At 54.8% G+C, this 21,511-nt stretch overlaps 1 pseudogene; it reads left to right on the top strand.

The window, feature by feature from the left end:
* Window positions 1–404: 404 nt before the first annotated feature.
* LOC133339281 (RNA cytosine-C(5)-methyltransferase NSUN2-like) lies at window positions 405–20,006 on the top strand (annotated as a pseudogene).
* The last annotated feature ends 1,505 nt before the right edge of the window (window positions 20,007–21,511 follow it).

The following is a 21,511-nucleotide window of genomic DNA, read 5'->3' on the forward strand; positions in this document are numbered from 1 at the left end:
GGCTGTCTCTTGTGTAGGCCAATCCCCTCTGTCCGTCCGTTCGTCTGTCCGTCCGTTCATCTGTTCACATGTTGTGATTTTCACACCCGATGATGATTGCTTGTGTTGAAACGTCGTGATTTAATGCAGTTTTTTTAATCTTTTATTTTATTTTATAATTTTTTATTTTCTTTACCTACGTGACTTTACCGAAAGAACCAAGAGTATAAAATGCAGATATTATCAGAGCATGTTAGCATGTTTTGCCGCAAGTATGTGAGGTTAATGCAAACTTCATGCTTTGCAATCGGTGTCTATTTGTGAACATCTTAACGCCTGTTTTAGTGCCAGAAAGGGTAAAGCCTATTCCTATTTTTTCATGCCTTTGTGCGCGTGTGTGTGTCTGCCTTCCGTCGACCCGGCAGGGTGGCTGGGGAGCCGGTTACGCAGAGATTGTGAAGGAGAACAAGCAGTTTGAGTCGTACTACCAGGAGCAGGCCATCGTGCCCGAGGCCGAGTGGAGCGCCTTCATGGAGGCCCTTCGAGAGCCGCTGCCCGCCACGTTCCGCATCACGGGATACAAGAGGTAAGGAGGGGCGCATCGATTCGGCTCCCGTCGCGATTTGGCGAATCATTGCGAGCTCTAGCGCGACCCGTTTGCTCGCAAGGCTCCCCGATGTGTTTCCAGGGCGCGATGTTAACTACCTCGCCTGGTATCCAGGAGGTTGTGGGTTCGACCCCGACCCTGACACCTGCTGTATATCTGGAGCTTGCGTGTTCTCCCTGTGGCCATGTGTATTTTTCTTCCAGTCCTCCGGTTTCCCTTGCTTCATTTAGAATCAACGTTGCATTTAGAGTATTTTGCCGCGATACATTTTCCACGTGACAAGCCACTTTGTTGAGCTATCATTTGTGGCCAGGTCGCTCCTGAAAAAGAGCTGTATAGCTCGGTGGGCCATTACCTTGTGAAATAAATATAGTTCATAGGGTCATACCGCGCAGTGTTTCGGAATGACGTCGGGATGTTTTGCTCCGCATACTGGCTGCGAGCTTCTTTGAGGATTCGAAATGGCTTGATTCGGTGTTCCTGAAGATGCTGGCGGCGCGTGGAGTTAAAGCTACTCATTTCCGCGTGGTCAATTGTTGACTCGTGCCGCCCATTGCCTTGCAGCCACGCCGATGAGCTTCTCCGCTGCCTCAAGAGCAAGTTCTTCAGCGAGCTGGTGGGCCTGGAGGTGGACGGGCAGCCCGTGGAGGCTCCAAAACAGCTCGAATGGTACGCTCAGCCATCATCCACCTCCCTCCCCTCTGTCCGTCCGTTCGTCTTTCCGTCTGTTCACCTGTTGGTTTGTCTGTTCATTTGTCCATCCGTTCATCTGTCGACATGTCCGTCCGTTGCTTCGTCTGTGAATCCTTCCAGCTGTTTGTCCGTTGGTCTTTTCTTCCGTTTGTTCATCCCGAAGTCTATCAGTCCATCCCTCTCGTCCGTGTATCAATCCATTCGCTCGTCCGTCTAGTCTTATCTGTCCTTCCAGATGTTGTTTTTACACGCTTTCTATTAACTCACTCTGTCGTTGTTGTCGTAGCCTCAAATCTTGTAACTCAATTTTAACCCACTTCCCAATGTGGTATTGACTGCAAACTTGGTATACTTATGTCATACTGATGACAATACTATATTCTATCATAAAAAATAATACAAATATTTATTTAAAAAATGTATATGTTATGTTTCGCCTTCGGTTCTAATTGTCCACGCTCAACTGACGTTGGCTGTAAATCACCACGGTCCCTTACGTTGTGGCAAGCTTCGGGGCCACGTCCTGGAGTCGTGGAGTTCTTCCATTACTAGTACGGTACATTTCATTAAAGCGTGTTTAAATTTAAAAAAAAAATATTACTTATTGGGTGATTTGTTTACCTTTCTTGTATTTTGCACTCTTATCATGTTTCTGTAATTGTTTGTTACTGCAACGCTCTTGCCCGCCCCTACCGGACATCTGTGAAAAGAGCTTTCGTAGCTCATCGGATTCCTGCAGTCTGAATAAACACTCCGATTCTGACAATCATCGTCGTGCACGTGACCCCGGCTCGTTCCTTGCGCGCGACGTCAGCGGCCAACAACCCGGCGCTCTGCCAAGGGCCCCATTTGGCGCAGCTCGTTTGAGCGGTGGGAAAAAAAAAAAAATTATTATCGCGATTTCGCCCTCCTCCTCTAGGTACCCCAACGAGTTTGGCTGGCAGGTGAATCTGAGCCGGAAGAGCATCCGCAAGTGCCACCTGCTGGAGGCGTTCCACCAGTTCCTCATCACGGAGACGGAGTCGGTGAGTCGCGTTGCGCTCCCGCGGCCCTGCTGGTCGCTAGACCCCAGGGAGCGGGGGGGGTGGTGGTTGGTCAACGACCGAAAATAACAAGAATGATCCATTTTTGTTTGAATTCGGTATATATAAGAAAAACTAATAATTTCAAGAGCCGCAATGCAACGTGGTGAATACGAGACGGGACGGTGGTCCTTGATGACTAACGTCACGAAGAAAGTCCTTTCAAGGGCCTCGTGCAGCCTCCGGAGCCGTAGGTGGCCGCCCCTGGCTTAGACAAAAAAATATCGGTGGTGTATGTTGGTATGAATTTGGAACTTCTTTCGCACTCTACGGAGCCGACTGCGCTAATCGTGTGGGGGAAGGGGAAGGACAACAAACTAAACAACACAAAGCAGTTCTACAGAATTGAGTTTGTCAAGCTAGATGATGGTTTAAAAGTGCATAGCTCCAGTGGCTTCCTGATATCGAAGGAAGAGCGTTCCAGACGGCCGCAGAAGCGCACCTGAAAGCGCCGCGATGCGGTGACCGTTTGTCTGCTGGTGGTGGTGGTGGTGAAGCGAGCGGCCTGCAATCCGATTGGCACGGTTGGCTACGTACGCCGCGAAATAAATGCAACGTTCGCGCATACAGTTAAGATCCTCGTCGTGGGTTGACTCGGCTCATCATCTATCCAGGGTCAATAAAATGAGTACCACTTGTGGGGAGTTGAACTGTGGTTCTCAAATGGAGAGACTCCCCCCCCTCCCCTGTCATAGGAATGTGGAATTTCCACCACTGGCTTTGCAGGAAGTGACCACCGCCTCAATGCTCATCGGAGCAGGAAAACAGAATCGTAATTCTTAGTTTGCACGACGTGTTCGCCAACCTTGAACTCCAAACAAACTATCACCGCTGTACAAAGCACGGACTTGGCCGAAGCCGAAATCCTGCTGCAGTGGAGTAACCAGGTCCCACCTCACTGCTGCACCGGATAGAATTCTGAGTGAATCGTCAGTCGGGGTGGTAGCAATCATCGCCCCCCTACCCACCCCCCTCCCTCTCCTGCGAAGAATTGGCAGAAACCACCTGAGAGAGTCATGAGACTCACAATTGAGGCCTTCCTGGCTAACCAATCGTAGTCATGATGATGATAATAACAGTGTTGTTTCTCGCCTTTAACCGTAACAGGGAAACATCAGCCGCCAAGAAGCGGTGAGCATGATCCCTCCGCTCCTGCTCAAGGTGGAGCCGCACCACAAGGTAACGCGAGATGGATGGAAGCCTCATCCATATGTAATGTGAGGATATATCCGGGTTGCTGATGGATTACACCTCGTGCGATGATTGGCTCTGTCGGTCCTGGCCCATAGCCAATGGGGGGAAGTCTAGGGGCGTGGCCCTGACGTAATGGGAAGGTGACATCTGTAAGTAGAGGATTGGATCTGCTGGCTTTAGCCACAGCCAATGGGGGGACGAGTCAGGGGCGTGGTCCCGGGAGCGTACGATGGAGTCTAGAAGATTCCATAGAGGTTAACCAGGATTGGTGGAAAGGTGCCACGTGACCCTGGTATTAAATGGGGTGGAGATGGCCAACACGTGGTCAGATCTGGAACGAACGGAGGGTGAGGCCACGCTGGAGCGGGGTCCAGGCTGCCACGTGGTCCAGGCTGCCACGTGGTCAGGGCTGCCACGTGGTCCAGGCTGCCACGCGTGTCTCTCTCTCTCTCTCCCTCTCACGCTGTCTGTCAGCAGCGTGAAGGAGTAAGATGGAGTGTTGTGAACGAAAGACAAATAAGACCGGATTCCAGAAGTCGCTTCCATGACCTTTATTACAGATGGAATCTTGATTTAAAGCTTTCGTGACTGCAGGAAATCATACTCTTTGGGTCTTTCGGTAAAGTCACGTAGATACACCTGAGGACGATGCTTGCGTTGCGATCGAAACGTCGTGATCTGTTATTTTTCTATCTACGAGACTTTCCCGAAAGACCCAAAGAGTTTGTTTTATTTTGAGTTCGATGCCGTAAATATCCACTTAATATTGGTCACGAAAGCTTACGTGTTAAACGGGAAGCCTCATTGTTAATTCGTAGTCATCATCATCTTTAGTATGTTGCTGCTGATGCTGCAATTATGCCTGAATACTTTTCAGTCCCCCAGCTTCCTGTCCCCCCCCCCCCCCCCCCCAGCTACGACCGGGGTCTATCCCAACCCCTCCTTATCAGTCCATTTTGATCTGTTGTCATCAAAACTGCACCGCCACTCGCACAAATGATTGCTCAACAAAGTGGCTTATCACGTGGACATTGATAGCAGCCAAATACTCTAAATGCACGTTTCTAGATTTGGAGGGAAAAACCGGGATTGAAACCACGACTTATGCCATGTACAATTTGATAATTGCTGTCAAGCCTGTACTGCGTCTGCTGTTGCGTCTGCTGCTGCTGCTATTGCTTCCGTTGCCACTGCCGTCACTGCTGTCACTGCTGCTGTTTGTCGACGATGACCGTGAAGCTGATCCCCAGGTGCTGGACATGTGCGCAGCGCCGGGCTCAAAGACGGCAACAGCTGATCGAGATGCTGCACTCTGACATGAGCACGCCTCTCCCCGGTTATGACGCACAGACGCAACGCACACACACAAAGACAAAGATCTCCCCCGGTGTAGCCTTAGCAGACTGTTGGCAAGTGCTGGTTAGCGAGTAGCACCTATGAAGGCCAGCACGGGCACACGAGGGGGTGGGTGGCCAACACCACGCCCGGCCGCCTTTGTCTCCCCATAGTCGACCCATACGCGGACAAACGTACGCACACAAAAATACAAAGATCTCCTGTATAGCCTTAAACTATTACGGGGGATCTTTGTTATTGGTCTCAATCGAGTAATTTGCAGGTAATTTTGCGCATTGGATTACAATCGGCACCTCCGGTTAGCACGTTGGCTAGGTACCGTCGCGAAAAAGTTTTACGGAACGTAGATTTTTATCTCGCCTATGGGAGAAAACGGAGAACTCGGAATAAGCCCAAGCAGAGCAAGGGGGAGAACCACAAACTCAAACACGGGAAGGTGCCCGAGTCGGGAATCGAACCCAGGTCCTTCCAGCTGTAAGGCACAGTGTTCACCACCCGGCTTGACCACAAATGTGGCCGGGAATGGGAACTCGCGTCACGTTCAGAGCACCGTGGGCTCACCCGCTGCTCCACCCGCAAGAAAATTGCGAGACACTAAGTGGGTTCTTCTGTACGTCGGAGACCTACCCCTGGTCAAGGAGTGACCCGGAGTAGTCTCTCTTGCAAATGAGACTCATCCTGATCTCCCCCGAGTTCGCTCCCGGTTCCACAAATAAAACACATTCCTGCGGAGGAGCTGGTAGGAACGTTGGGTTGCTCGGTCAATGGCCAGGGTCAACGGCGGCGTGGTGTATTCCGCAAATATGCCCGACTGTGAGGGCGGGCACAAGCCGGCGGGAGTAGGTTTAAACGTGAGTTTTATAAGGGCACCACGGGGTGACCAGCCCTTCCCCACCCAGCCCCACCCCTCCCAGCCCCACCCTCCCCACCCAGCCCCTCCCCACCCAGCCCCTCCCCACCCTCCCCTCCCCACCCAGCCCCTCCCTCCCCACCCAACCCCTCCCTGCACGACGGACGGACACAATAATCCCCTGTGGGCTGGTCTAACCAGGAGGTTCCTACCAGTATAAACTTGACGTCCTTTCCATCCGTGTCTCCCTCTGTCTTCTGGCAGACGGCTTCATCATCGCTAACCGACTCGGACAACAAGCGCTGCTACCCTGCTGGTGCACCAGTCGAAACGCCTGCACAGCCCCTGCGTCATCGTGTGCAACCACGACGCCGGCAGCCTGCCGCTGCTGCAGATGACGCCGACGCCGCCTGCCCCGGCGGCGTCGGGGGAGACCGCCGCCGCCGCCACGCGCGCCAGTTCCTCCGCTTCGACCGCATCCTCGCCGACGTGCCGTGCAGGTGCCGGTGCGTCGTGCGCGGCCAACGTGAACCGTTCGAATGTCAGTCGGTCACTTTTAAAAGCTATAAGACCGCAATTTGCAGGTGGTTTTTCACAATTGGGAATGTGGTTTTGGGACCTACACCAGTTCCTCTATGGTATGGTGTGTGTTTAAGGGGCACAGGTGGTGCATCTGCTAGTCATCTCAGTCTACACTACTATACTAATTTTTATTTTACCAGGTAAAGCGCACTGAGCTATATAGTTATTTATAGCCCAACGAAGTGGCTTAAAATGTGAACATTGAAACGGCAGCCAAATACACAACATGCACGTTGATTCTAAAGTCCACGCAACCACAGGGAGAAGCATGCAAACTCCAAATAATAAACATGAGTCGGGGTCAGGATCGAACTCGCGACCTCCTGGATACCAGGCGAGGTAGTTAACATCTCACCACCGTGGCGGCCCCGTCCCGTCAGTCCATCCGTCCATCCATCTGGATATCGTCTGTCATGTGTCTTGTCAGTCATCGGTGTGTTGTTCTGCCTGTCGATGATCGCCAAATCGTCCCGTGTGTCACATCGGTCGATCTGCCTGAACAGGGAGACCACGCGCACACACATCCTTCCGTCCTTCCATTCAATCAATCTTTCCATTCTGTCTGTCCATTGAACCATCCATTCTCTGTTATTCTGTCTATCTCCATCAATCATCTCTCTCGGTCCATCCAACCATCTCTGTCTCTACATCTATCCAACCACTGCATCCATCCGTCCATCGTTGCAAATCCAGATCCACTCGCCGCTGATGTTAGCCATGGCCAGGAGTCAAACTCGGGTTGCCAGATTCACGACTCGGTGCATGATTCACTGGGCCACCTCCCCCCGATGTAACCTAATCCATCGTTATGATCATTAGCTCTGCTTTGGGGAATGGGGTAGTGAACAGGAGATCGGACAAATCTAAAACCATCTCCTGGACTTGAGATGCCATCGTTTGTTGTTGTTGTTTTTAGCGGCGATGGAACACTTCGCAAAAACATCGACGTGTGGAAGAAATGGACGCCAGGGAACGGCCTCAACATGCACGGGTGGGTGGCACCGCGCCTACGAGCGTGGCACGGTCACGTGGGTGGGTGGCACCGCGCCTCCGAGCGTGGCACGGTCACGTGGGTGGGTGGCACCGTGCCTTCGAGCGTGGCACGGTCACGTGGGTGGGTGGCACCGGCCTACGAGCATGGCACGGTCACGTGGGTGGGTGGCACCGCGCCTCCGAGCGTGCACGGTCACGTGGGTGGGTGGCACCGCGCCTCCGAGCGTGGCACGGTCACGTGGGTGGGTGGCACGCGCCTTCGAGCGTGGCACGGTCACGTGGGTGGGTGGCACCGCGCCTCCGAGCGTGGCACGGTCACGTGGGTGGGTGGCACCGCGCCTCCGAGCGTGGCACGGTCACGTGGGTGGGTGGCACCGCGCTCCGAGCGTGGCACGGTCACGTGGGTGGGTGGCATCGCGCCTACGAGCGTGGCACGGTCACGTGGGTGGGTGTCACCGCGAGCGTGGCGACGGTGGCACGGTCACGTGGGTGGGTGGCACCGCGCTACGAGCATGGCACGGTCACGTGGGTGGGTGTCACCGCGAGCGTGGCGACGGTGGCACGGTCACGTGGGTGGGTGGCACCGCGCCTACGAGCGTGGCACGGTCACGGGGTGGGTGTCACCGGCCTACGAGCGTGGCACGGTCACGTGGGTGGGTGGCACCGCGCCTACGAGCGTGGCACGGTCACGTGGGTGGGTGGTGGCACGCGCCTACGAGCGTGGCACGGTCACGTGGGTGGGTGGCTCCGCGAGCGTGGCGACGGTGGCACGGTCGCGTGGGTGGGTGGCTCCGCGAGCGTGGCGACGGTCACGTGGGTGGGTGGGTGGCACCGCGAGCGTGGACGGCCCATTTTAGCGCACGTGCGGCAGAGGCGGTTGTTGCTTGGCCCGGAGATTTGCGTCGGTTTTCTGCTCCTGCTTTGCGTTGGGTGCCGCCCGAGCCGATTGTCGTCTGCGTCTGCCCTCGACTTCTCCCACCCTCTACCGTACGCGACATTGCCCACCATAAACACCGTTGATGTCGCCCACCCTTGACACCGGCTCGGTCCTGCGCCTCTCCCACACGTGGACGCGTCTCTCCGTCGCTCCGCAGGCTCCAGCGGAGGATCTCGGTGCGCGGCGCGGAACTGTTGGCGGTGGGCGGCCGCATGTTCTACTCCACGTGCTCCCTCAACCCCGTGGAGAACGAGGCCGTGGTACGCCCTCGCTGGCTCCACAGCAGCCAAGGTGCGTCGCTGTCGCCCCCTGCCCGCCCTCGTTCCCAGCCCGCTTGTCCCTCCTACCCGTCGCCCCCCTGTCGTCGTCGGCTTCCCTGCCGCCGATTGGAAAGCTTTCCGGGGACGAACGGGCGCGTTGGCGAGCGCGAGCGGAATCCGCTGCGCGCAGGCGTCCGTGCTGCGGTGGGCGTTGGTGCCACTCCGCGGTTAGTCTCGACCACCGCCGGTGCTTGTCGTGGTCGTACCTCAAGGGACGTGTCCTGCCCAAGCTCGCTTAAAACTATAAAAACTAGAAACTTTTTATTTTACTAGGTAAGGCCCGCGAAGCTGTACAGCTCTTTTTCACAAGCGGCCGCAAAGGGGATTATCATCACGTGGAAATGTATAGCAGCCAAATACTCCAAACGCACATCAATTCTAAATGTGCGGCGAAAAACGGGAGGACCCCGGAGAAAAAATCTACGTGACCACTGGGAGAGAGAGAGACACGCAAACTCCAAATATACAGCAGCAGGCGTCAGGGTCGGGATCGAACGCAACGACCTCCTGTACACCAGGCGAGGTCGTTAACATCTCCTAGCCACCGTGATGATGATGAGAGAGAGAGAGACACGCAATCTCCAAATATACAGCAGCAGGCGTCAGGGTCGGGATCGAATGCACGACTTCCTGTATACCAGGCGAGGCAGTTAACATCTTCTAGCCACCCTGATGTTAACAGACAAACCAAAAGTTAGACGGATGGACGAGGCAAACGGACGGACAGAGGGGAGGGGAATGATGGTTGAGCGTTCCGTTGTTCTCCGTGGCATGCGTTCCTCTCTCCCGTCTTAACATCAACCATTTTCATTGTGAAATATCGGTACGCTGCATTTCACAATGAAGCTCAGTTCTCTCGTTGATCTCCACGTGACCCCGGACCCCTCCCCGTGCAGGAGCCCTGGAGTTGGTGGACGTGTCGGAGGAACTCACTCAGCTCAAGCGCATGCCGGGACTCACCGCCTGGAAGGTTTTGACTTTGAAAAAATCTATTTGGTTCTTACGGTAAAGTCACGGAGGTATAAAATAAAATTAAAATAAATCAAGCTGAGGCCAGCAGGCCATGCTTTCCCACCTGATGACGGATGCTTGTGTTGCGCCCGAAACGTCGTGATTTCTTTTATTTTCTACCCACGTGACTTTACCAAAAGAACCAAAGAGTATGGATTCCTGCAGTCACGAAAGCTTCAAATCAAGATTTTTTTTTTTAAATGTTCTTCACCTCGACCCCTTCGTCCGTACGTGCTTCCGTACGTCCATCCGTGTTTATGGTTTTAGTGTTTCTTTTAAATCTCCGAATTTCTCACTTTGCCCGTTTGTCCCATTCGTAAACGGACGACACCCACGGCCGATGTGAGCCGGGGACAGAAATCAAACTCGGGTGCCCGGTTTTACGATGATTGGTCCCTGCCGCGTCAACGGGACGGCGCGTCCAGTCGGATCTCCTGGCGAGCAACTTCCACGGCCCGTGGAAGTGGACATCAGAGAGCTACCTCTGAGATCTCTTCTTCAAGTGACCTCTGGGCACGCACAATAGCGGGGGGGGGGGTGTGGGTGCCAAAATTTATTTATTCAGCCTGCCACAGAGTCACGTCTGTCACGATGACTGTCAAAATAATACGTGTAATTCTCACCAGTGGCGAGTGATGTCTGATGTTCTTGGTTCTTTCGGTAAAGTCACGTAGAAGGGAAGTAATAAAATAATAAAAATAAAACATAATAAAATAATTCTCACGACGTTTTGGCTACAACGCAAGCAGCCGTAGCCGAAACGTCATGAGAATTATTTTATTATGTTTTATTTTTATTATTTTATTACTTCCCTTCTACGTGACTTTACCGAAAGGACCAAGAAGATGAATCCCTGCAGGTCACGAAAGCTTTAAATCGAAATTTGATGTCTGATGTTCGACTAGGTGAGATCTTAACCACCTTTACAATATGAGACATCTCCTTTACCAGTGGCAAAATATAGTAATAGGTTTTTACCCTTTCAACTGGTACAAAAGCTGATACCTTTATACAATAACCACAACACAACCTTGTATAAAGGTATCAGTTTTTGTACCAGTTGAAAGGGTAAAAACCTATTACTATATTTTGCCACTGGTAAAGGAGATGTCTCATAGTGTAATGCTTCCACGAGCTCTCAATACTCTGATAGTGCACTGTTTTTGAGTTGTACGCCTTTTTTCGCGTCATCTGGTCCAACACCACTGGAGACTAGGCTCTAAGAAAGCTGTCTCGGGTGTGGACCAATCAACTTCAAGGACAGTGCATATCATCAGAGTTGTTTCTTTTTGTTTTCACCTTGACTGCTTGTGTTGTGGTTATTGCAAACATGATCCCTTGTATAAAGGTATCAGTTTTTTGTACCAGTTCAAAGGGTAAAACCTATTACTATACTTAACCACCCTTGCCTGGTATACAGCAATCGTGGGTTCCACCCCGACCCTGATGCCTGTATTTTTGGGTTGTTTGCGTGCCTATCTTCCCCGTGGTCGCTGGGATTTCTCTCCTTCCACATTTAGAATCGACGTGCTTTCGAGAATATTTGGCTACCGCATATAAAATGTCCACGTGATGATGACAAGCCACTTGGCTGAAGCTATCATTTGTGGCCGGGTCGCTTCTGAAAAAGTGCTCGACGGCTCAGTGCGCCGTACCTGGTAAAATAAAATTAAAATTTATAGATTTCGTTAATGAGTACCTGGTGCGCTGTGTCAACGTCAGCACTGTAGGGTTTTGCTACCCACACCCACTCGCGTCGCGAGTCCGTTCCAGCCTCTGTAAATCCTCGCTGACAACACTTGCCCCCAACGGTGGTGTGTAGGCTACTACACGGGGGACCTTCGTAGTTATTGTTGTTGTGTGTGCGTCGTGCGTGACCACATTCAGGTCATGACGAAGGACGGGGGTGGTTCGAGAACCTGGAGTCCGTGCCGCCTGGAGCGTCGCGCCCAGTTTTGCGGTCAGACTATGTTCCCTCCGCCCGACCGGCGGTTCTCCAGAGTCTCAACCTCCAACCGCTGGTACGTGCAGTGCGTGCGAGCGTTTGAACTTCTTTCGCAGCGCACGGAGCCAACCGTGCTCATCGGAGGTGCGGGTGAAGGACAACAAAGGTGCCACCTCTCGTACGTGACCTCCTCCTCCTCCTCCATCCTTCAAACTAATTATTTGGCCGGTCGGCTGGCCGGGTGGTGGCGGCGAGGGGTTTGTGGATCGCCGCGCGCCAATGTCGTGAAACTCGCTCCCCGTGGGGCGCTTCGTGGGGATTAAACGATTGACGGTGATGACGACGACGCTGACGGTGATGGCGACGACTCTTCCCCCTGCCGTGTGTCTGGGGCAGCGTCCGGATTCTGCCGCACCACCAGAACACCGGCGGGTTTTTGTGGCCGTGCTGGAGAAGAAGCGAGAGATGCCCTGGAACAAGCGGCAGCGGAACGTGGGTGCCCACCCTATCCCACCCCCCTACCCCACCCACCCTACCCACCCTACCCACCCTACCCACCCCACCCACCCTACCCTACCCACCCACCCACTCACCCCACCCACCCTACCCACCCACCTACCCTACCCTACAACACCCACAAACCACCCTACCACAACCACCCACCCACCCACCCTACAACACCGACCCCCCTACCCCACAACACCGACCCACCCCACCCCCCCCCCTACCCCACCCCACCACCCTACCCCACCCACCCACACCTACCCCACCCTACCCACTCTACCCCATCCACCCACCCCACCCTATACCCCAGCCACCCTACCCCACCCCCACCCCTACCCCACCCACCCACTACCCCACCCTACCCCCATCCACCCACCCTACCCCACCCACCCACCCAACCCTACCCCATCCACCCACCCACCCACCCTACCCCAATCCACCCACCTTACCCCACCCACCCCACCCTACCCCACCCCACCCACCCCCCCCTACCCCACCCCACCCACCCACCCCACCCCTACCCCACCCACCCACCCTACCCCACCCACCCACCCTACCCCTACCCCACCCTACCCAACCCACCCTACACCCACCCTTCGCCGCTAGGGAGACAAAGGCGGCCGAGGGTGGGTGCTGGCCACCCACCCCTTTCGGTGCCGTGCCGGCCTCATAGGTGCTACTCGCTAACAGCACTGCCCCAACAGTCTGTTAAGGCTACACGGGGGAAGGATCTTCGTCTTTGTTTGTTGATGTTTGCCTTGTGACCCGTGCAGGTGCAGAACTCTAAAGCGGCCTCATCCGCGTCGGCAAACGCCGACGGAACGGCGATTGCCGACGCGGACGCAGAGGATTCTGGGAAAGCCCGCCGCCGATGACGCCGTCGCCGATGCCGACGCGGCCGCCCTCGCTGAGCCGTCGCCCGCGATTCACGACGGCGTCTGCGGCCCTCCGCCATCGAAGAGTTTAAGCTGCATGGGTACAAGGAGGACCCGTTCGTGTTCATGCGGGAGGACGACCCCATTTTCCTTCCATCAAGTAAGGGCCTTGGTGGCAAACCGTGCACCGACCTTCGCCCCTACAGTCTGTTAAGGCTATACGGGGGATGTGTTGGCTTTTCTATATCTATGTGCATCTCTGTCGTGTGTACCGCTATATGTACGTGTCCTGTGTGTGTACCTCTCTAATGTATCTCTGTGGGGAGCTGTAGTGTCGCGGTTAGCGCGCTGCGCTATGAACCTGGCGCACCCGATTTCAATTCCCCTCACGGCCACCAACACCCAGTGACAATTATGGTCTTGGTAGTTTAAACCCCACTGGGCCTCATACTGCCACCACCCCTACGGCCACTTACACCGCTGGCGTCAATCGCTGCGCCGCAAGACGGCGTGATATTCGCCGCTGGGTGGCGCGCGGCGCCTTTTGTCAAATGGGCTCGGCTCCGGCGCAAATGGATGGGACTTTACCGAAAACACCGAAGAATATGAATCGTTGCAGTCACGAAAGCTTCAAATCTAGAATGAATGGATGGGCCGTTCGCTTTAAAACCCGAGGTTTTGTTGTCGCTGCGCCCCGCTGCTGCAGGGGGGCTTCTACAAGCTGGCGGCGGACTTCCCGCTGCGCAACCTGCTGACGCGCACAGCACGAGGGCAAGAAGCGCCACCTGTACCTGGTGTCGAGCCAGGTCCGCGACATCATGATCCACAACAGCCAGCGCGTCAAGGTGACCCGGTGGGGGTGGTGGGGTACGGAAGGGTTGGGTGGGGGTACGTGTTGGTGGGCGGGTTACGTGTTGGTGGGTGGGGTGCGGGTTGGGTGGGGTACAATGTGGGTGGGGTACGGGTGGGTGAGTGGTTGGGTGGGGTACGGGTGGGTGGGTGGGGTAGTGTTTATGAGTGGGTGGGTGGGTAGGGTAAGGACGGGTGGGTGGGGTACGGGTGGGTGGGTGTGTGGGTCGGCGGGGTACATGTTTTTGGGTGAGTGGGTGGGGTACGTGTGGGTGGGGTATGGGTGGGGTACAGGTAGGTGGGGTACGGGTGGGTGGGGTACGGTACGGGTGGTTGGGTGGGTGGGGTACGGGTGGGTGGGGTACGGTACGGGTGGTTGGGTGGGTGGGGTACGGGTGGGAGGGGTACCCCAGATTGAAAATGTATTTCTGACAACAGCTTTTTGTGTTTATTTTGTTGTCCTTCCCCCACACCTCTGATTAGCACGGTTGGCTACGTACGGTTGCGAAAGAAGCTCAGTATACACACGTGAATATTTAGGACTTAATTGTATTTATTGATGATGACGACGACGTTGACGAAGTTTTGAATACGTGCCGAGCGATGAACACAAACGTTGTTTTGGGATAATTTTCTCCCGTAGATCATCAACACGGGCGTCAAGGCGTGGTCGAGGAACGCTGATGGAGAGGAGTTTGGTTGTGCCTTCCGTCTGGGACAAGAGGTGAGAGAGAGAGAAGTTCAGGGGCGGGGGGGGGTTGGCGCGCAGGGCTCTTCGTTCAGGACCATACTTCGCCACGTCGGGCAGGATGGGCGCGGGTTGACTTAACGGTGGCGCGGATGGTCACCTTCCGTGGCCCCTGACGTCAAATCCTCTGTTGGGTGAAAGCCTTCTGCTTGTGCCTCTAACGGTGGCTTGACCGCAATGCCCCACTTCGGTCGGTGCGGTGAAGAGCGGTGGACCGGGATCCGTTCGCGTATATCGCTCGTCGCCCACGCTGGCCCGCGGCCGCCGGGAATCGAACCGAGGTCACGGGAATTTGTCGCGCGGTGGAGACGCTAACCTGCTGCGCCACCACTCTCTGCCTCGATCCTGTGATCAGAAAGAAAAAGAGAGGAAAACGCTCCGTCGGAAGCGAACTCGTCGGCGAGTGTTCCACATGCAGTGTCTCTGTCAGCAGAGTCGGGCTTGCTTGAACCAATGGTGGATGTCAGTACCGCGCCAGAGTTTGCTTGTGTTGAACCAATGCTGCTGAAAACTCCCAGAGAGCCAAATCCCTGATGGGATGTAAAAAAAACTAAAAGTTTTAATATTTTTTTTCATATATGTGCTATGCGAAGGAGGCATATTGTCTAGTTCCTTAATTTTGTCATGAACTTGGAAGGTCACAAGTTCACACCCCTAGTCGGTCGGGGGTCGACTTGGTTCGTCATTGTCGCTCGGCATTCTTCGTTTCGCTGTCGCGCCCCCGCACAGCGATCCGATTCGGAGTCGCGCTTTGATTGAGGAATCGATTCTTTATCATCTCGTTTATATCGCGCACTGCTCCCTTGTCGGGTTACGACCGTCGTCGTCATAACCGTCGTCATAACCGTCATCGTCATCACCGTCGTCATAACCGTCGTCATAACCGTCGTCATAACCGTCGTTATAACCGTCGCCGTAACCGTTGTCGTTCGTAACCGTTGTCGTAACCGTCGTCATCATCACTGTCATCATAATCGTCGTCATAACCGTCATTCGTCATCGTCTTCGTTCGTCACCGTCGTCGTAACCGTAGTTTGTCATCGTCACCCTCATCGTAACCGTCGGTCGTCGTCGTCACCACCATCGTCGTAACCGTCGTCCGTCGCGCTCGCCCAGCCTCGCCCGCTCGTTGACAACTTGGGATAACGACGGACACCCTCGCCCGCTAATCCCGTTAGCGGAATTAACGCCGCGGCGCCGCCGCCGCCGATCAATCCGTCTGCCGCGCGTGGTTCACTCGAAGGCCATCGGTCATTTTAATTAGCGGTATTGGCCTTGACGGACGCGCGCACTCCAGGAGACCTTCTCCGGTGACTCGTTTGGCTGATTGGGGGTCGATTCCAGTTCATGCCGCGCGGCGCAACAATTACAATCGAGCGTCAGGCACGCCCGCCGCTTTCTCCTCTTCTCAGCCACAAGTACCACGGCAACGCGTCGTTTCAGATGCTCGAATTCTCTCGCTCCGTGATATCGTACATTTGGGTAGAGACCCGTAGACTCGCACGCAGACTGATCGACTCGCCTACTCTTGCTTGCGTAGACTCCCTTGCACTTATGTGATCCGTAGCGGTGAGCGCTACGCTGCGCTACGAACCCGGTGACCCAGGGTTTGATTCCCGCTCACGGCGAACACCAGTGATGATCATCTGAACCGGTCCTGGGCCTCCTCCCCTAGGTCGACTCAGCCTCAAATGAGTACCTGGTGCGGTGTGTAAAACATTGCCACTGGGGAGACAAAGGCGGCCGAGCGTGGGTTGCTGGCCACTCACCTCCTCGTGTGCCGTGCCGGCCTTCATAGGTGCTACTCGCTAGCTAACAGCACTTGCCCCAACAGTCTGTCAAGGTTAACACGTAGTAGGCTTTCGCGACCAATATCATCCATAATAAAGGTTTTTGTTGGGTTAGATCGCGTATAAAGTGTTCGTTCAACCCGCAACCACCCGACACAGCCAAATCTGGCTGTCGCCTGATGAAGCTGGTTGTAATTACTGGCGAAACGTCGTACGCGGATTGTAAATGTCGTGGGCTTTGCTCTCCAACACACCGGTGTGCTGTACTAGTACACTACACTATACACTACACTACTATACACCACTACTATATACTACACTACTATACACTACACTACTATACACTACACTACCATACACTACACTACTATACACTACACTACTATACACTACACTATACACTACACTACTATACACTACACTACTATACACTACACTACTATACACTACACAATACACTACACTACTATACACTACACTACTATACACTACACTACTATACACTACACTATACCCACTACACTACTATACACCACTACTATACTACCTACTATACACTACTATACACTACTATACACTACACTACTATACACTACACGCTAGTGCTGTACAAGTGATGAATTGGCCACGTTCTGTTTACGTCACAACCCTTACGAGTTGGCTGTGTTGGACGGCGATGAGTTTACGACACGTTTATATATTTACGCGATCTAATCCTAAACAAACCTGTAATAAGTCTGTTAAGGTGATACGAGGTTTGTACGTTTAACTTTCTCGCGGCGTACGTGGCCAACCGCGCTAATTGGAGGTGCGCGCGGTTGGGGGAGGGGGAGGGCGGCCGAAGGACGTCAAAACTAAAACCCGCTTGCGTGTGTGGCGCAGGCGATCTACACGCTGTTCCCGTACGTGGGCGAGCGCGTGGTGAGCGTGCCCTACACGACATCGTGGGTGCTACTCACGCAGGAGAACCCCTTCCTGGGCAAGTTCTCCCTCGAGGCGCGCAACCAGGCCAAGCCGCTCAGTGAGTTACCGCCGCGCGTCCGGCGAGTTTCGATCAGCGGCGCCTCGCGAGAGGGGCTCGGGGAGAGAGGGAGAGGACCATCACGGGACCTCACTTTCCAGTGTAGTGGGTTAGAATTAGGTGCGCACACACACACACAGCTTGGAGGCAATACTATTTATGAAACGGTAAGTAATATAACACCGTACATGAGGTGGTGACCACCTTCCTCAACTCACTAACACTCTGGAAGACGACACAGAGTGGACCAGGCAGGCGACGGGCTGCCTGGCCCAGGACGACGACCCGGGACTTGAGGACCGATGATGTCGTCTTCACTTCGGAGTTCAACAGCCTCGCTCTGCGTCCACACCACGCTTATATCCACTTCCCAGGCCACGCCTCCCTGCCCAGGCCACGCCTCCCTTCCCAGGCCACGCCTCCCTTCCCAGGCCACGCCTCCCTGCCCAGGCCACGCCTCCCTACCCAGGCCACGCCTCCCTTCCCCCACCTCACGGGAAGGTCTGGGTCCCTCCACCACGTGACCTCCAGGCACCCCCTTGGGGCCCCCAGCTCTCGTACGGGCCGACACAGCAGTGACGTGCTATGTCACTACAGCAGTATTACCATTGTTGGCAATAAACAGTTGTGTTAAGATGGCAAAACACCAACTGAAACCTTTACAAGAAATCGTGTCTGCATTAACCACAGATACTTGTGTTGAACATGCAAACACAAAAACACATGCTCTGGTAGTGTATTCATTGTCTTTGAACTGATTAAAGAAAGCTTTCTAAATAAAGCTGTCTAAAGAAAGCTGTCCTGGCAAGGGAGGTCCCAAGATGTAGCTGCTCACCCCGAGCTCTCATTACTCTGATAGGTGGGCTTTGTCTTTGTGCTGTTCGCTTTCGGCTTCCTCTGGTCTAACACTGTTGAGACTAGGCTCTAAAGAAAGCGGCGGTGGTTTGCCGCTGTGTGTGTGTGTGTTGTCCTTCCCCCCGCACCTCCGATTAGCCACCGCGCTAATACGGGTGCGATAGAAGTTCACCGTACGTACGTGCAACCCATCGGCATCGCACTGCCTTCTGGGAGTGCGCCGTCCCAGTGGCGGTTCTCCACCGTGACGTTGATTTTGTTTTTCTCGCCAGGTATTGGAAGCGTTGTGCTGAAGTACGAACCAGACCCGGAGTAAGTTTGATGCTCTCGCACACACACACACAGTTTAACATGTAGTAGGGCTTTCGTTACCAGTATGATCCATAATAGAGGTTTTTTGGGTTAGATCGCGTAAATATATAAATGTGTCGTTAATCCCGCCACCACCCGACACGTCCAATTAGTAACGTTTGTCACGTAAGCAAAACGTGCCAATTCGTCACCGGTTGTGTGTTGCAGAGTAAACCCACCACAACATTTACAACTCAAATACCAGTGACGTTTCGCCAGTGATTACAACAACAACAACCGGCATCACCAGGCGACAGCCACAGAGTTGTGGAGAAATCCTCTCCCGTTTCGGTCTTAAATAGAGGGGACGACATGAGACGTCGTCACTTGTGAGCCATCCAGGTGCGAGGAACAGAGGTGGGGGGCGGGGTGCGGTTAACGTGTGCATATAAAATACAATGGATATCCATTGCCGGTTGGGTTATTCATACATAATGTACACGCACAACGCGCATTTCTCCACAGCTCTGTGGCTGTCGCCTGATGATGCTGGTTGTGGTTGTAATCACTGGCGAAACGTGACGGTACTTGAGTTGTAAATGTTGTGGTGGGTTTACTCTCCAATACACAACCGGTTAGTGCTGTACTCGTGACTAATTGGCACGTTCTGTTTACGTGACAAACCTTGCTAATAGGCTGTGTCGGGCGGTGGCGGCTTTAACGACACATTTATATTTGCACAAGCTTAACCCAAAAAACCTCTATTGCACAAACACCCACGGCAAACGCTGCATGCTGGGAAGCTTCTTTCGGGACCAGACCGATTCGATCGACTCAGTCCCTGAAGAAGGTCTCCGAAACGTCGGACGTGGCGCCGAACGACGCGTGGCACGACTCGAAAGCGCTTCGGGAGAGAGAGAGACGTACGGCAGCAGAGCCGCAGAAACGCGCGAGCCCGGTGGCTTTACCGAGCCGCACCGGGAGCAAGGCCGAGGAGATGGAACAGTGGGCAGGTTTCTAAAACCTGCAGGTTTCTAAAACCTCCCCACCCCCCACCACTCGCCCAGCAGGATGATTGAATCCGCGTGTGGTGGGGTAAAGTGTGGGTACGCTCGCCTCTTCCAATGCATCCGCTCAACGTGGAAGAGTAGACCAAATGCCCTTCCGCCGGCAGTGGCGAGAGCCGGCAATTACACGGGGCGCGTTACCCTTTACTTGCTCTGCACGGGGAAGAAAGCTACAACTTGACGGGGGGTCCGCGATGTTGTTTTTTTTTTTGCCGTTCATTGCTTCCCCCGTCCGTCGCAGGCAGCCGGACTCGCCCCGCTGTCCCATCATCCTTTGCGGCTGGCGCGGGAAGACTTCCCTGCGCTGTTTCGTGGCCAAGAACGAGCGGCTGCACTACCTGCGCATGCTGGGCATCGACGTGGCGCTGCCCAGGCCGGCGGGGTGGAGAAGACGCGGAGGCGCCGGAGGGCACCGGGGCCGGCAACGGCGCCGGCGACAACGGAGACGCGGGCCCAGGCGAGTGAGACGTACGGCAGAGGTCGCAAACGGGTTTTGATTCCTTAGCCGTACCCGTACCCGGCCGCACCAGGGTCGCAAACGGCGACCCGTACCCAGCCAGGTACGGGTACCCGTTCCCTAACCGTACCCGTACCCTACCCGAAATGAGTGACAAACGACTATTCACCAGTGACTCACGGCCTACCCGTACCCGGCACCAGGGTCGCAAACGGGTACCCGTGTATCGGGTAGGGTACGGGTATCAGATACCCGATTGCGACCTCTGACGTACGGTGCTGGTGGGCGCCTCGCTTTGGCGGGGGGGGCCCCCCCTCTCCCCTCTCATCTCACTCCACTCCCCTCCCCTCCACGCACTCTCCTGCCTCTCCCCTCTCTCACTCCACTCCCCTCCATGCACTCTCCTGCCTCTCCCCTCTCATCTCCCTCCACTCCCCTCCACTCACTCTCCTGCCTCTCCCCTCTCATCTCACTCCCCTCCACGCACTCTCCTACCTCTCCCCTCTCATCTCACTCCACTCCCCTCCACGCACTCTCCTGCCTCTCCCCTCTCATCTCACTCTACTCCCCTCCACGCACTTTCCTACCTCTCCCCTCTCATCTCACTCGACTCCCCTCCACGCACTCTCCTGCCTCTCCCCTCTCATCTCCCTCCACTCCCCTCCACGCACTCTCCTACCTCTCCCCTCTCATCTCACTCTACTCCCCTCCACGCACTCTCCTACCTCTCCCCTCTCATATCACTCCACTCCCCTCCACACACTCTCCTGCCTCTCCCTCTCATATCACTCCACTCCCCTCCACGCACTCTCCTACCTCTCCCCTCTCATCTCACTCTACTCCCCTCCACGCACTCTCCTACCTCTCCCCTCTCATCTCACTCTACTCCCTTCCACGCACTCTCCTACCTCTCCCTCTCATCTCACTCTACTCCCCTCCACGCACTCTCCTACCTCTCCCCTCTCATCTCACTCTACTCCCTTCTCATCTCACTCTACTCCCTTCCACGCACTCTCCTACTTCTCCCCTCTCATCTCACTCTACTCCCCTCCACGCAATCTCAGACCTCTCCCCTCTCATCTCACTCCACTCCCCTCCACGCAATCTCCTATCTCTCCCCTCTCATCTCACTCTACTCCCCTCCACGCACTCTCCTACCCTCCCCTCTCATCTCACTCTACTCCCCTCCACGCACTCTCCTACCTTTCCCCTCTCATCTCCACCCCCTCCTTCATGCTCTCTCCTACCTCTTCCCTCTCATCTCACTCTACTCCCCTCCATGCACTCTCCTACCACTCCCCTCTCAGCTCCCTCCACTCCCCTCTACACACTCTCCTACCTCTCCTCTCTCGTCTCGCTCCACTCCCCTCCACACGCTCTGCTCCAGCAACCAAGTCTTTCTGTCGGCCATCTCTATATATATCTGTGTAGTAAGAGAAAGGCGGTCATCATATGCAGAGGAGAAACTGTATTTAGTCTGGAGTGACGAGTGGCAGGGCTCTACA

This window comes from Lethenteron reissneri, unplaced genomic scaffold, assembly GCF_015708825.2.
Source record: "Lethenteron reissneri isolate LAM-NWPU_2019-01 unplaced genomic scaffold, ASM1570882v1 scaffold_1748, whole genome shotgun sequence".
Taxonomy (NCBI): domain Eukaryota; kingdom Metazoa; phylum Chordata; class Hyperoartia; order Petromyzontiformes; family Petromyzontidae; genus Lethenteron; species Lethenteron reissneri.